Here is a 12,398-nt window from a genome sequence, read left to right on the forward strand (position 1 = left end):
TCCCAGTGTTCTCACTGTACTGGGATTGTCCCGAGTGTTCTCACTGTACTGGGATGGTCCTCATTTTCCTCACTGTACTGGGATGGTCCTCAGTGTTCCCACTGTACTGGGATGGTCCTCAGTGTTCTCAATGTCCTGGGATGGTCCTCAGTGTTCTCACTGTACTGGGTTGGTCCCCAGTGTTGTCACTGTACGGGGATGGTCCTCAGTGTTCTCAATGTACTGGGATGGTCCCAGTGTTCTCACTGTACTGGGATGGTCCTCAGTGAGCTCGCTGTACTGGGATGGTCCCAGTGTTCTCACTGTACGGGGATGGTCCTCAGTGTTCTCACTGTACTGGGATGGTCCTCCGTGTTCTCACTGTACTGGGATGATCCTCGGTATTCTCACTGTACTGGGATGGTCCTCAGTTTTCTGAATGCACTGGGATGATCCTCAGTGTTCTCACTGTCCTGGGATGGTCCTCAGTGTTCTCACTGTACTGGGATGGTCCTCCGTGTTCTCACTGTACTGGGATGATCCTCGGTATTCTCACTGTACTGAGATAGTCCTCAGTTTTCTGACTGTACTGGGATGGTCCTCAGTGTTCTCACTGTACAGGGATGATCCTCAGTGTTCTCACTTTACTGGGATGGTCCTCAGTGTTCTCACTGTACAGGGATGATCCCCAGTGTTCTCACTGTACTGGGATGATCCTCACTGTTCTCACTGTACTGGGATGGTCCCGAGTGTTCTCACTGTACTGGGATGGTCCTCATTGTTCTCACTGTACTGGGATGGTCCCCAGTGTTCTCACTGTACTGGGATGCTCCTCAGTGTTCTCACTGTACTGGGATGGTCCTCAGTGTTCTTACTGTACTGGGATGGTCCTCATTGTTCTCACTGTACTGGGATGATCCTCAGTGTTCTCACTGTACTGGGATGCTCCTCAGTGTTCTCACTGTACTGGGATGGTCCCGAGTGTTCTCACTGTACTGGGATGGTCCTCATTGTTCTCACTGTACTGGGATGGTCCTCAGTGTTCCCACTGTACTGGGATGGTCCTCAGTGTTCTCAATGTACTGGGATGGTCCTCAGTGTTCTCACTGTACTGGGATGGTCCTCATTGTTCTCACTGTACTGGGATGATCCTCAGTGTTCTCACTGTACTGGGATGCTCCTCAGTGTTCTCACTGTACTGGGATGGTCCCGAGCGTTCTCACTGTACTGGGATGGTCCTCATTTTTCTCACTGTACTGGTATGGTCCTCAGTGTTCCCACTGTACTGGGATGGTCCTCAGTGTTCTCAATGTACTGGGATGGTCCTCAGTGTTCTCACTGTACTGGGTTGGTCCCCAGTGTTGTCACTGTACGGGGATGGTCCTCATTGTTCTCACTGTACTGGGATGATCCTCAGTGTTCTCACAGTACTGGGATGGTCCTCATTGTTCTCACTGTACTGGGATGGTCCCGAGTGTTCTCACTGTACTGGGATGGTCCTCATTGTTCTCACTGTACTGGGATGATCCTCAGTGTTCTCACTGTACTGGGATGGTCCCCAGTGTTCTCACTGTACTGGGATGCTCCTCAGTGTTCTCACTGTACTGGGATGGTCCTCATTGTTCTCACTGTACTGGGATGGTCCTCAGTGTTCTCATTGTACTGGGATGGTCCTCAGTGTTCTCACTGTACTGGGTTGGTCTCCAGTGTTGTCACTGTACGGGGATGGTCCTCATTGTTCTCAATGTACTGGGATGGTCCCAGTGTTCTCACTGTACTGGGGTGGTCCTCAGTGTTCTCAATGTACTGGGATGGTCCCAGTGTTCTCACTGTACGGGAATGGTCCTCAGTGTTCTCACTGTATTGGGATGGTCCTCCGTGTTCTCACTGTACTGGCATGATCCTCGGTATTCTCACTGTACTGAGATAGTCCTCAGTTTTCTGACTGTACTGGGATGGTCCTCAGTGTTCTCACTGTACAGGGATGATCCTCAATGTTCTCACTTTACTGGGATGGTCCTCAGTGTTCTCACTGTACTTGGATGATCCCCTGTGTTCTCACTGTACTGGGATGATCCTCACTGTTCTCACTGTACTGGGATGGTCCCGAGTGTTCTCACTGTACTGGGATGCTCCTCAGTGTTCTCACTGTACTGGGATGGTCCTCGGTGTTCTCACTGTACTGGGATGGTCCTCATTGTTCTCACTGTACTGGGATGATCCTCAGTGTTCTCACTGTACTGGGATGCTCCTCAGTGTTCTCACTGTACTGGGATGGTCCCGAGTGTTCTCACTGTACTGGGATGGTCCTCATTGTTCTCACTGTACTGGGATGATCCTCAGTGTTCTCACTATACTGGGATTGTTCTCAGTGTTCTCACTGTACTGGGATGGTCCTCAGTGTTCTCAATGTACTGGGATGGTCCTCAGGGTTCTCACTATACTGAGATGGTTCTCAGTGTTCTGACTGTACTGGGATGGTCCTCAGTTTTCTCAATGTACTGGGATGCTCCTCAGTGTTCTCACTGTACTGGGATGGTCCTCAGTTTTCTCAATGTACTGGGATGCTCCTCAGTGTTCTCACTGTACTGGGATTGTCCTCGGCGTTCTCACTGTACTGGGATGGTCCTCGGTGTTCTCACTGTACTGGGATTGTTCTCAGTGTTCTCACTGTACTGGGATGGTCCTCAGTGTTCTCAATGTACTGGGATGGTCCTCAGGGTTCTCACTATACTGAGATGGTTCTCAGTGTTCTGACTGTACTGGGATGGTCCTCAGTTTTCTCAATGTACTGGGATGCTCCTCAGTGTTCTCACTGTACTGGGATGGTCCTCAGTTTTCTCAATGTACTGGGATGCTCCTCAGTGTTCTCACTGTACTGGGATTGTCCTCGGCGTTCTCACTGTACTGGGATGGTCCTCGGTGTTCTCACTCTACTGGGATGGTCCTCCGTGTTCTCACTGTACTGGGATGGTCCTCAGTGTTCTCACTGTACTGGGATGGTCCTCCGTGTTCTCAATGTACTGGGATGATCCTCAGTGTTCTCACTGTACTGGGATTTTCCTCAGTGTTCTCACTGTACTGGGATGGTCCTCCGTGTTCTCACTGTACTGGGATGGTCCTCGGTGTTCTCACTCTACTGGGATGGTCCTCATTGTTCTCACTGTACTGGGATGATCCTCAGTGTTCTCACTGTACTGGGATGCTCCTCAGTGTTCTCACTGTACTGGGATGGTCCCGAGTGTTCTCACTGTACTGGGATGGTCCTCATTTTTCTCACTGTACTGGGATGGTCCTCAGTGTTCCCACTGTACTGGGATGGTCCTCAGTGTTCTCAATGTACTGGGATGGTCCTCAGTGTTCTCACTGTACTGGGTTGGTCCCCAGTGTTGTCACTGTACGGGGATGGTCCTCATTGTTCTCACTGTACTGGGATGATCCTCAGTGTTCTCACAGTACTGGGATGGTCCTCATTGTTCTCACTGTACTGGGATGGTCCCGAGTGTTCTCACTGTACTGGGATGGTCCTCATTGTTCTCACTGTACTGGGATGATCCTCAGTGTTCTCACTGTACTGGGATGGTCCCCAGTGTTCTCACTGTACTGGGATGCTCCTCAGTGTTCTCACTGTACTGGGATGGTCCTCATTGTTCTCACTGTACTGGGATGGTCCTCAGTGTTCTCAATGTCCTGGGATGGTCCTCAGTGTTCTCACTGTACTGGGTTGGTCTCCAGTGTTGTCACTGTACGGGGATGGTCCTCATTGTTCTCAATGTACTGGGATGGTCCCAGTGTTCTCACTGTACTGGGGTGGTCCTCAGTGTTCTCAATGTACTGGGATGGTCCCAGTGTTCTCACTGTACGGGAATGGTCCTCAGTGTTCTCACTGTATTGGGATGGTCCTCCGTGTTCTCACTGTACTGGCATGATCCTCGGTATTCTCACTGTACTGAGATAGTCCTCAGTTTTCTGACTGTACTGGGATGGTCCTCAGTGTTCTCACTGTACAGGGATGATCCTCAATGTTCTCACTTTACTGGGATGGTCCTCAGTGTTCTCACTGTACTTGGATGATCCCCTGTGTTCTCACTGTACTGGGATGATCCTCACTGTTCTCACTGTACTGGGATGGTCCCGAGTGTTCTCACTGTACTGGGATGCTCCTCAGTGTTCTCACTGTACTGGGATGGTCCTCGGTGTTCTCACTGTACTGGGATGGTCCTCATTGTTCTCACTGTACTGGGATGATCCTCAGTGTTCTCACTGTACTGGGATGCTCCTCAGTGTTCTCACTGTACTGGGATGGTCCCGAGTGTTCTCACTGTACTGGGATGGTCCTCATTGTTCTCACTGTACTGGGATGATCCTCAGTGTTCTCACTATACTGGGATTGTTCTCAGTGTTCTCACTGTACTGGGATGGTCCTCAGTGTTCTCAATGTACTGGGATGGTCCTCAGGGTTCTCACTATACTGAGATGGTTCTCAGTGTTCTGACTGTACTGGGATGGTCCTCAGTTTTCTCAATGTACTGGGATGCTCCTCAGTGTTCTCACTGTACTGGGATGGTCCTCAGTTTTCTCAATGTACTGGGATGCTCCTCAGTGTTCTCACTGTACTGGGATTGTCCTCGGCGTTCTCACTGTACTGGGATGGTCCTCGGTGTTCTCACTGTACTGGGATTGTTCTCAGTGTTCTCACTGTACTGGGATGGTCCTCAGTGTTCTCAATGTACTGGGATGGTCCTCAGGGTTCTCACTATACTGAGATGGTTCTCAGTGTTCTGACTGTACTGGGATGGTCCTCAGTTTTCTCAATGTACTGGGATGCTCCTCAGTGTTCTCACTGTACTGGGATGGTCCTCAGTTTTCTCAATGTACTGGGATGCTCCTCAGTGTTCTCACTGTACTGGGATTGTCCTCGGCGTTCTCACTGTACTGGGATGGTCCTCGGTGTTCTCACTCTACTGGGATGGTCCTCCGTGTTCTCACTGTACTGGGATGGTCCTCAGTGTTCTCACTGTACTGGGATGGTCCTCCGTGTTCTCAATGTACTGGGATGATCCTCAGTGTTCTCACTGTACTGGGATTTTCCTCAGTGTTCTCACTGTACTGGGATGGTCCTCCGTGTTCTCACTGTACTGGGATGGTCCTCGGTGTTCTCACTCTACTGGGATGGTCCTCATTGTTCTCACTGTACTCTGATGATCCTCAGTGTTCTCACTGTACTGGGGTGGTCCCCAGGGTTCTCACTGTACTGGGATTGTCCTCGGCGTTCTCACTGTACTGGGATGGTCCTCAGTGTTCTCACTGTACTGGGATGGTTCTCAGTGTTCTCACTGTACTGGGATGGTCCCCAGTGTTCTCACAGTACTGGGATGGTCCTCAGTATTCTCACTGTACTGGGATGGTCCCGAGTGTTCTCACTGTACTGGGATGGTCCTCATTGTTCTCACTGTACTGGGATGATCCTCAGTGTTCTCACTGTACTGGGATGGTCCCGAGTGTTCTCACTGTACTGGGATGCTCCTTAGTGTTCTCACTGTACTGGGATGGTCCCGAGTGTTCTCATTGTACTGGGATGGTCCTCATTGTTCTCACTGTACTGGGATGGTCCTCAGTGTTCTCAATGTACTGGGATGGTCCTCAGTGTTCTCACTGTACTGGGTTGGTCCCCAGTGTTGTCACTGTACGGGGATGGTCCTCATTGTTCTCAATGTAATGGGATGGTCCCAGTGTTCTCACTGTACTGGGATGGTCCTCAGTGTTCTCAATGTACTGGGATGGTCCCAGTGTTCTCACTGTACGGGAATGGTCCTCAGTGTTCTCACGGTACTGGGATGGTCCTCCGTGTTCTCACTGTACTGGGATGATCCTCGGTATTCTCACTGTACTGGGATGGTCCTCAGTTTTCTGAATGCACTGGGATGGTCCTCGGTGTTCTCACTGTACTGGGATGGTCCTCCGTGTTCTCACTGTACTGGCATGATCCTCGGTATTCTCACTGTACTGAGATAGTCCTCAGTTTTCTGACTGTACTGGGATGGTCCTCAGTGTTCTCACTGTACTGGGATGATCCCCAGTGTTCTCACTGTACTGGGATGATCCTCACTGTTCTCACTGTACTGGGATGGTCCCGAGTGTTCTCACTGTACTGGGATGGTCCTCATTGTTCTCACTGTACTGGGATGGTCCCCAGTGTTCTCACTGTACTGGGATGCTCCTCAGTGTTCTCACTGTGCTGGGATGGTCCTCGGTGTTCTCACTGTACTGGGATGGTCCTCATTGTTCTCACTGTACTGGGATGATCCTCAGTGTTCTCACTGTACTGGGATGCTCCTCAGTGCTCTCACTGTACTGGGATGGTCCCGAGTGTTCTCACTGTACTGGGATGGTCCTCATTGTTCTCACTGTACTGGGATGATCCTCAGTGTTCTCACTGTACTGGGAAGATCCTCGGTTTTCTCACTGTACTGGGATGGTCCTCAGTGTTCTCACTGTACTGGGATTTTTCTCAGTGTTCTCACTGTACTGGGATGGTCCTCAGTGTTCTCACTGTACTGGGATGGTCCTCAGTGTTCTCACTGTACTGGGATGGTTCTTAGTGTTCTCACTGTACTGGGATGGTCCTCAGTGTTCTCACTGTACTGGGATGATCCCCAGTGTTCTCACTGTCCTGGGATGATCCTCAGTGTTCTCACTGTACTGGGATTGTTCTCAGTATTCTCACTGTACTGGGATGGTCCTCAGTGTTCTCAATGTACTGGGATGGTCCTCAGTGTTCTCAATGTACTGGGATGCTCCTCAGTGTTCTCACTGTACTGGGATGGTCCTCAGTGTTCTCACTGAACTGGGATGCTCCTCAGTGTTCTCACTGTACTGCGATGATCCTCAGTGTTCTCACTGTACTGGGATGATCCTCAATGTTCTCACTGTACTGGGATGGTCCTCAGTGTTCTCACTCTACTGGGATGATCCTCATTGTTCTCACTGTACTGGGAAGATCCTCAGTGTTCTCACTGTACTGGGGTGGTCCCCAGGGTTCTCACTGTACTCGGATGATCCTCATTGTTCTCACTGTACTGGGAAGATCCTCAGTGTTCTCACTGTACTGGGGTGGTCCCCAGGGTTCTCACTGTACTGGGATTGTCCTCGGCGTTCTCACTGTACTGGGATGGTCCTCGGTGTTCTCACTCTACTGGGATGGTCCTCAGTGTTCTCACTGTACTGGGATGGTCCTCAGTGTTCTCACTGTACTGGGATGGTCCTCCGTCTTCTCACTGTACTGGGATGATCCTCAGTGTTCTCACTGTACTAGGATTTTCCTCAGTGTTCTCACTGTACTGGGATGATCCTCCGTGTTCTCACTGTACTGGGATGGTCCTCGGTGTTCTCACTCTACTGGGATGGTCCTCAGTGTTCTCACTGTACTGGGATGATCCTCAGTGTTCTCACTGTACTGGGATTGTCCTCAGTGTCTTCACTGTACTGGGATGATCCTCAGTGCTCTCACTGTACTGGGATGGTCCTCCGTGTTCTCACTGTACTGGGATGGTCCTCCGTGTTCTCACTGTACTGGGATGATCCTCATTTTTCTCACTGTACTGGGATTGTCCTCCGTGTTCTCACTGTACTGGGATGATCCTCAGTGTTCTCACTGTGCTGAGATTGTCCCCAGTGTTCTCACTGTACTGGGATTGTCCTCAGTGTTCTCACTGTACTGGGATGATCCTCAGTGTTCTCACTGTACTGGGATGATCCTCAGTTTTCTCAGTGTACTGGGATGCTCCTCAGTGTTCTCACTGTACTGGGATGATCCTCAGTGTTCTCACTGTACTGGGATGGTCCCAGTGTTCTCACTGTCCTGGGATGGTCCCCAGTGTTCTCACTGCACTGGGATGATCCTCAGTGTTCTCACTGTACTGGGATGGTCCTCCGTGTTCTCACTGTACTGGGATGGTCTTCCGTGTTTTCACTGTACTGGGATGCTCCTCATTGTTCTCACTGTACTGGGATGGTCCTCCGTGTTCTCACTGTACTGGGATGATCCTCAGTGTTGTCACTGTACAGGGATGATCCTCAATGTTCTCAATTTACTGGGATGGTCCTCAGTGTTCTCACTGGACTGGGATGATCCCCAGTGTTCTCACTGTACTGGGATGATCCTCACTGTTCTCACTGTACTGGGATGGTCCCGAGTGTTCTCACTGTACTGGGATGGTCCTCATTGTTCTCACTGTACTGTGATGGTCCCCAGTGTTCTCACTGTACTGGGATGCTCCTCACTGTTCTCACTGTACTGGGATGGTCCTCGGTGTTCTCACTGTACTGGGATGGTCCTCATTGTTCTCAATGTACTGGGATGATCCTCAGTGTTCTCACTGTACTGGGATGCTCCTCAGTGTTCTCACTGTACTGGGATGGTCCCGAGTGTTCTCACTGTACTGGGATGGTCCTCATTGTTCTCACTGTACTGGGATGATCCTCAGTGTTCTCACTGTACTGGGATGGTCCTCAGTGTTCTCACTGTACTGGGATGATCCTCGGTTTTCTCACTGTACTGGGATGGTCCTCAGTGTTCTCACTGTACTGGGATTTTTCTCAGTGTTCTCACTGTACTGGGATGTTCCTCAGTGTTCTCAATGTACTGGGATGGTCCTCAGTTTTCTCACTGTACTGGGATGGTTCTTAGTGTTCTCACTGTACTGGGATGGGCCTCAGTGTTCTCACTGTACTGGGATGATCCCCAGTGTTCTCACTGTCCTGGGATGATCCTCAGTGTTCTCACTGTACTGGGATTGTTCTCAGTGTTCTCACTGTACTGGGATGGTCCTCAGTGTTCTCACTGTACTGGGATGCTCCTCAGTGTTCTCACTGTACTGGGATGATCCCCGGTGTTCTCACTGTACTGGGATGATCCTCATTGTTCTCACTGTACTGGGATGGTCCTCAGTGTTCTCACTGTACTGGGATGGTCGTTGGTGTTCTCACTGTACTGGTGTGGTCCCCAGTGTTCTCACTGTACTGGGATGATCCTCATTGTTCTCACTGTACTGGGATGATCCTCAGTGTTCTCACTGTACTGGGGTGGTCCCCAGGGTTCTCACTGTACTGGGATTGTCCTCGGCATTCTCACTGTACTGGGATGGTCCTCGGTGTTCTCACTCTACTGGGATGGTCCTCAGTGTTCTCACTGTACTGGGATGGTCCTCCGTGTTCTCACTGTACTGGGATGATCCTCAGTGTTCTCACTGTACTGGGATTTTCCTCAGTGTTCTCACTGTACGGGGATGGTCCTCGGTGTTCTCACTCTACTGGGATGGTCCTCAGTGTTCTCACTGTACTGGGATGATCCTCAGTGTTCTCACTGTACTGGGATTGTCCTCAGTGTCCTCACTGTACTGGGATGATCCTCAGTGTTCTCACTGTACTGGGATGGTCCTCCGTGTTCTCACTGTACTGGGATGATCCTCAGTGTTCTCACTGTACTGGGATAATCCTCATTTTTCTCACTGTACTGGGATGGTCCTCCGTGATCTCACTGTACTGGGATGATCCTCAGTGTTCTCACTGTGCTGAGATTGTCCCCAGTGTTCTCACTGTACTGGGATTGTCCTCAGTGTCCTCACTGTACTGGGATGATCCTCAGTGTTCGCACTGTACTGGGATGATCCTCAGTTTTCTCACTGTACTGGGATGGTCCCAGTGTTCTCACTGTACTGGGATGGTCCCCAGTGTTCTCACTGCACTGGGATGATCCTCAGTGTTCTCACTGTACTGGGATGGTCCTCCGTGTTCTCACTGTACTGGGATGGTCCTCCGTGTTCTCACTGTACTGGGATGCTCCTCATTGTTCTCACTGTACTGGGATGGTCCTCCGTGTTCTCACTGTACTGGGATGATCCTCAGTGTTGTCACTGTACTGGGATTGTCCTCAGTGTTCTCACTGTACTGGGATGATCCTCAGTGTTCTCACTGTACTGGGGTGGTCCCCAGTGTTCTCACTGTACTGGGATTGTCCTCAGTGTTCTCACTGTACTGGGATGGTCCTCAGTGTTCTCACTGTACTGGGATGATCCTCAGTGTTCTCACTGTACTGGGGTGGTCCCCAGTGTTCTCACTGTACTGGGATTGTCCTCAGTGTTCTCACTGTACTGGGATGGTCCTCAGTGTTCTCACTGTACTGGGATGATCCTCAGTGTTCTCACTGTACTGGGGTGGTTCCCAGTGTTCTCACTGTACTGGGATTGTCCTCAGTGTTCTCACTGTACTGGGATGGTCCTCAGTGTTCTCACTGTACTGGGATGCTCCTCAGTGTGAGCACTGTATTAGGACCTTCCTCAGTGTTCTCACTGTACTGGGATGGTCCTCAGTGTTCTCACTGTACTGGGATGCTCCTCAGTGTGAGCACTGTATTGGGATGGTCCTCAGTGTTCTCACTGTACTGGGATGGTCCTCATTGTTCTCACTGTACTGGGATGATCCTCAGTGTTCTCACAGTCCTGCGATGATCCTCAGTGTTCTCACTGTACTGGGATGATCCTCAGTGTTCTCACTGTACTGGGATGATCCCCAGTGTTCTCACTGTACTGGGATGGTCCTCGGTGTTCTCACTGTACTGGGATGATCCTCAGTGTTCTCACTGTACTGGGATGGTCCTCAGTGTTCTCACTGTACTGGGATGATCCTCAGTGTTCTCACTGTACTGGGATGGTCCTCATTTTTCTCACTGTACTGGGATGGTCCTCAGTGTTCCCACTGTACTGGGATGGTCCTCAGTGTTCTCAATGTACTGGGATGGTCCTCAGTGTTCTCACTGTACTGGGTTGGTCCCCAGTGTTGTCACTGTCCGGGGATGGTCCTCATTGTTCTCACTGTACTGGGATGGTCCTCATTGTTCTCACTGTACTGGGATGGTCCCGAGTGTTCTCACTGCACTGGGATGGTCCTCATTGTTCTCACTGTACTGGGATGATCCTCAGGGTTCTCACTGTACTGGGATGGTCCCCAGTGTTCTCACTGTACTGGGATGCTCCTCAGTGTTCTCACTGTACTGGGATGGTCCTCCGTGTTCTCACTGTACTGGGATGATCCTCGGTATTCTCACTGTACTGAGATAGTCCTCAGTTTTCTGACTGTACTGGGATGGTCCTCAGTGTTCTCACTGTACTGGGTTGGTCCCCAGTGTTGTCACTGTACGGGGATGGTCCTCATTGTTCTCAATGTACTGGGATGGTCCCAGTGTTCTCACTGTACTGGGGTGGTCCTCAGTGTTCTCAATGTACTGGGATGGTCCCAGTGTTCTCACTGTACGGGAATGGTCCTCAGTGTTCTCACTGTATTGGGATGGTCCTCCGTGTTCTCACTGTACTGGCATGATCCTCGGTATTCTCACTGTACTGAGATAGTCCTCAGTTTTCTGACTGTACTGGGATGGTCCTCAGTGTTCTCACTGTACAGGGATGATCCTCAATGTTCTCACTTTACTGGGATGGTCCTCAGTGTTCTCACTGTACTGGGATGATCCCCAGTGTTCTCACTGTACTGGGATGATCCTCACTGTTCTCACTGTACTGGGATGGTCCCGAGTGTTCTCACTGCACTGGGATGCTCCTCAGTGTTCTCACTGTACTGGGATGGTCCTCGGTGTTCTCACTGTACTGGGATGGTCCTCATTGTTCTCACTGTACTGGGATGATCCTCAGTGTTCTCACTGTACTGGGATGCTCCTCAGTGTTCTCACTGTACTGGGATGGTCCCGAGTGTTCTCAATGTACTGGGATGGTCCTCATTGTTCTCACTGTACTGGGATGATCCTCAGTGTTCTCACTATACTGGGATGGTCCTCAGTGTTCTCACTGTACTGGGATGATCCTCGGTTTTCTCACTGTACTGGGATGGTCCTCAGTGTTCTCACTGTACTGGGATTTTTCTCAGTGTTCTCACTATACTGAGATGGTTCTCAGTGTTCTGACTGTACTGGGATGGTCCTCAGTGTTCTCACTGTACTGGGATGCTCCTCAGTGTTCTCAATGTACTGGGATGGTCCTCAGTGTTCTCACTGTACTGGGATGGTTCATAGTGTTCTCACTGTACTGGGATGATCGCCAGTGTTCTCACTGTCCTGGGATGATCCTCAGTGTTCTCACTGTACTGGGATTGTTCTCAGTGTTCTCACTGTACTGGGATGGTCCTCAGTGTTCTCAATGTACTGGGATGGTCCTCAGGGTTCTCACTATACTGAGATGGTTCTCAGTGTTCTGACTGTACTGGGATGGTCCTCAGTTTTCTCAATGTACTGGGATGCTCCTCAGTGTTCTCACTGTACTGGGATGGTCCTCAGTTTTCTCAATGTACTGGGATACTCCTCAGTGTTCTCACTGTACTGGGATTGTCCTCGGCGTTCTCACTGTACTGGGATG

The sequence above is a fragment of the Chiloscyllium plagiosum genome, unplaced genomic scaffold (assembly GCF_037043375.1).
Source record: "Chiloscyllium plagiosum isolate Xiang-an unplaced genomic scaffold, Cpla_swu_hap1 HiC_scaffold_5, whole genome shotgun sequence".
In the NCBI taxonomy this organism is placed as follows: domain Eukaryota; kingdom Metazoa; phylum Chordata; class Chondrichthyes; order Orectolobiformes; family Hemiscylliidae; genus Chiloscyllium; species Chiloscyllium plagiosum.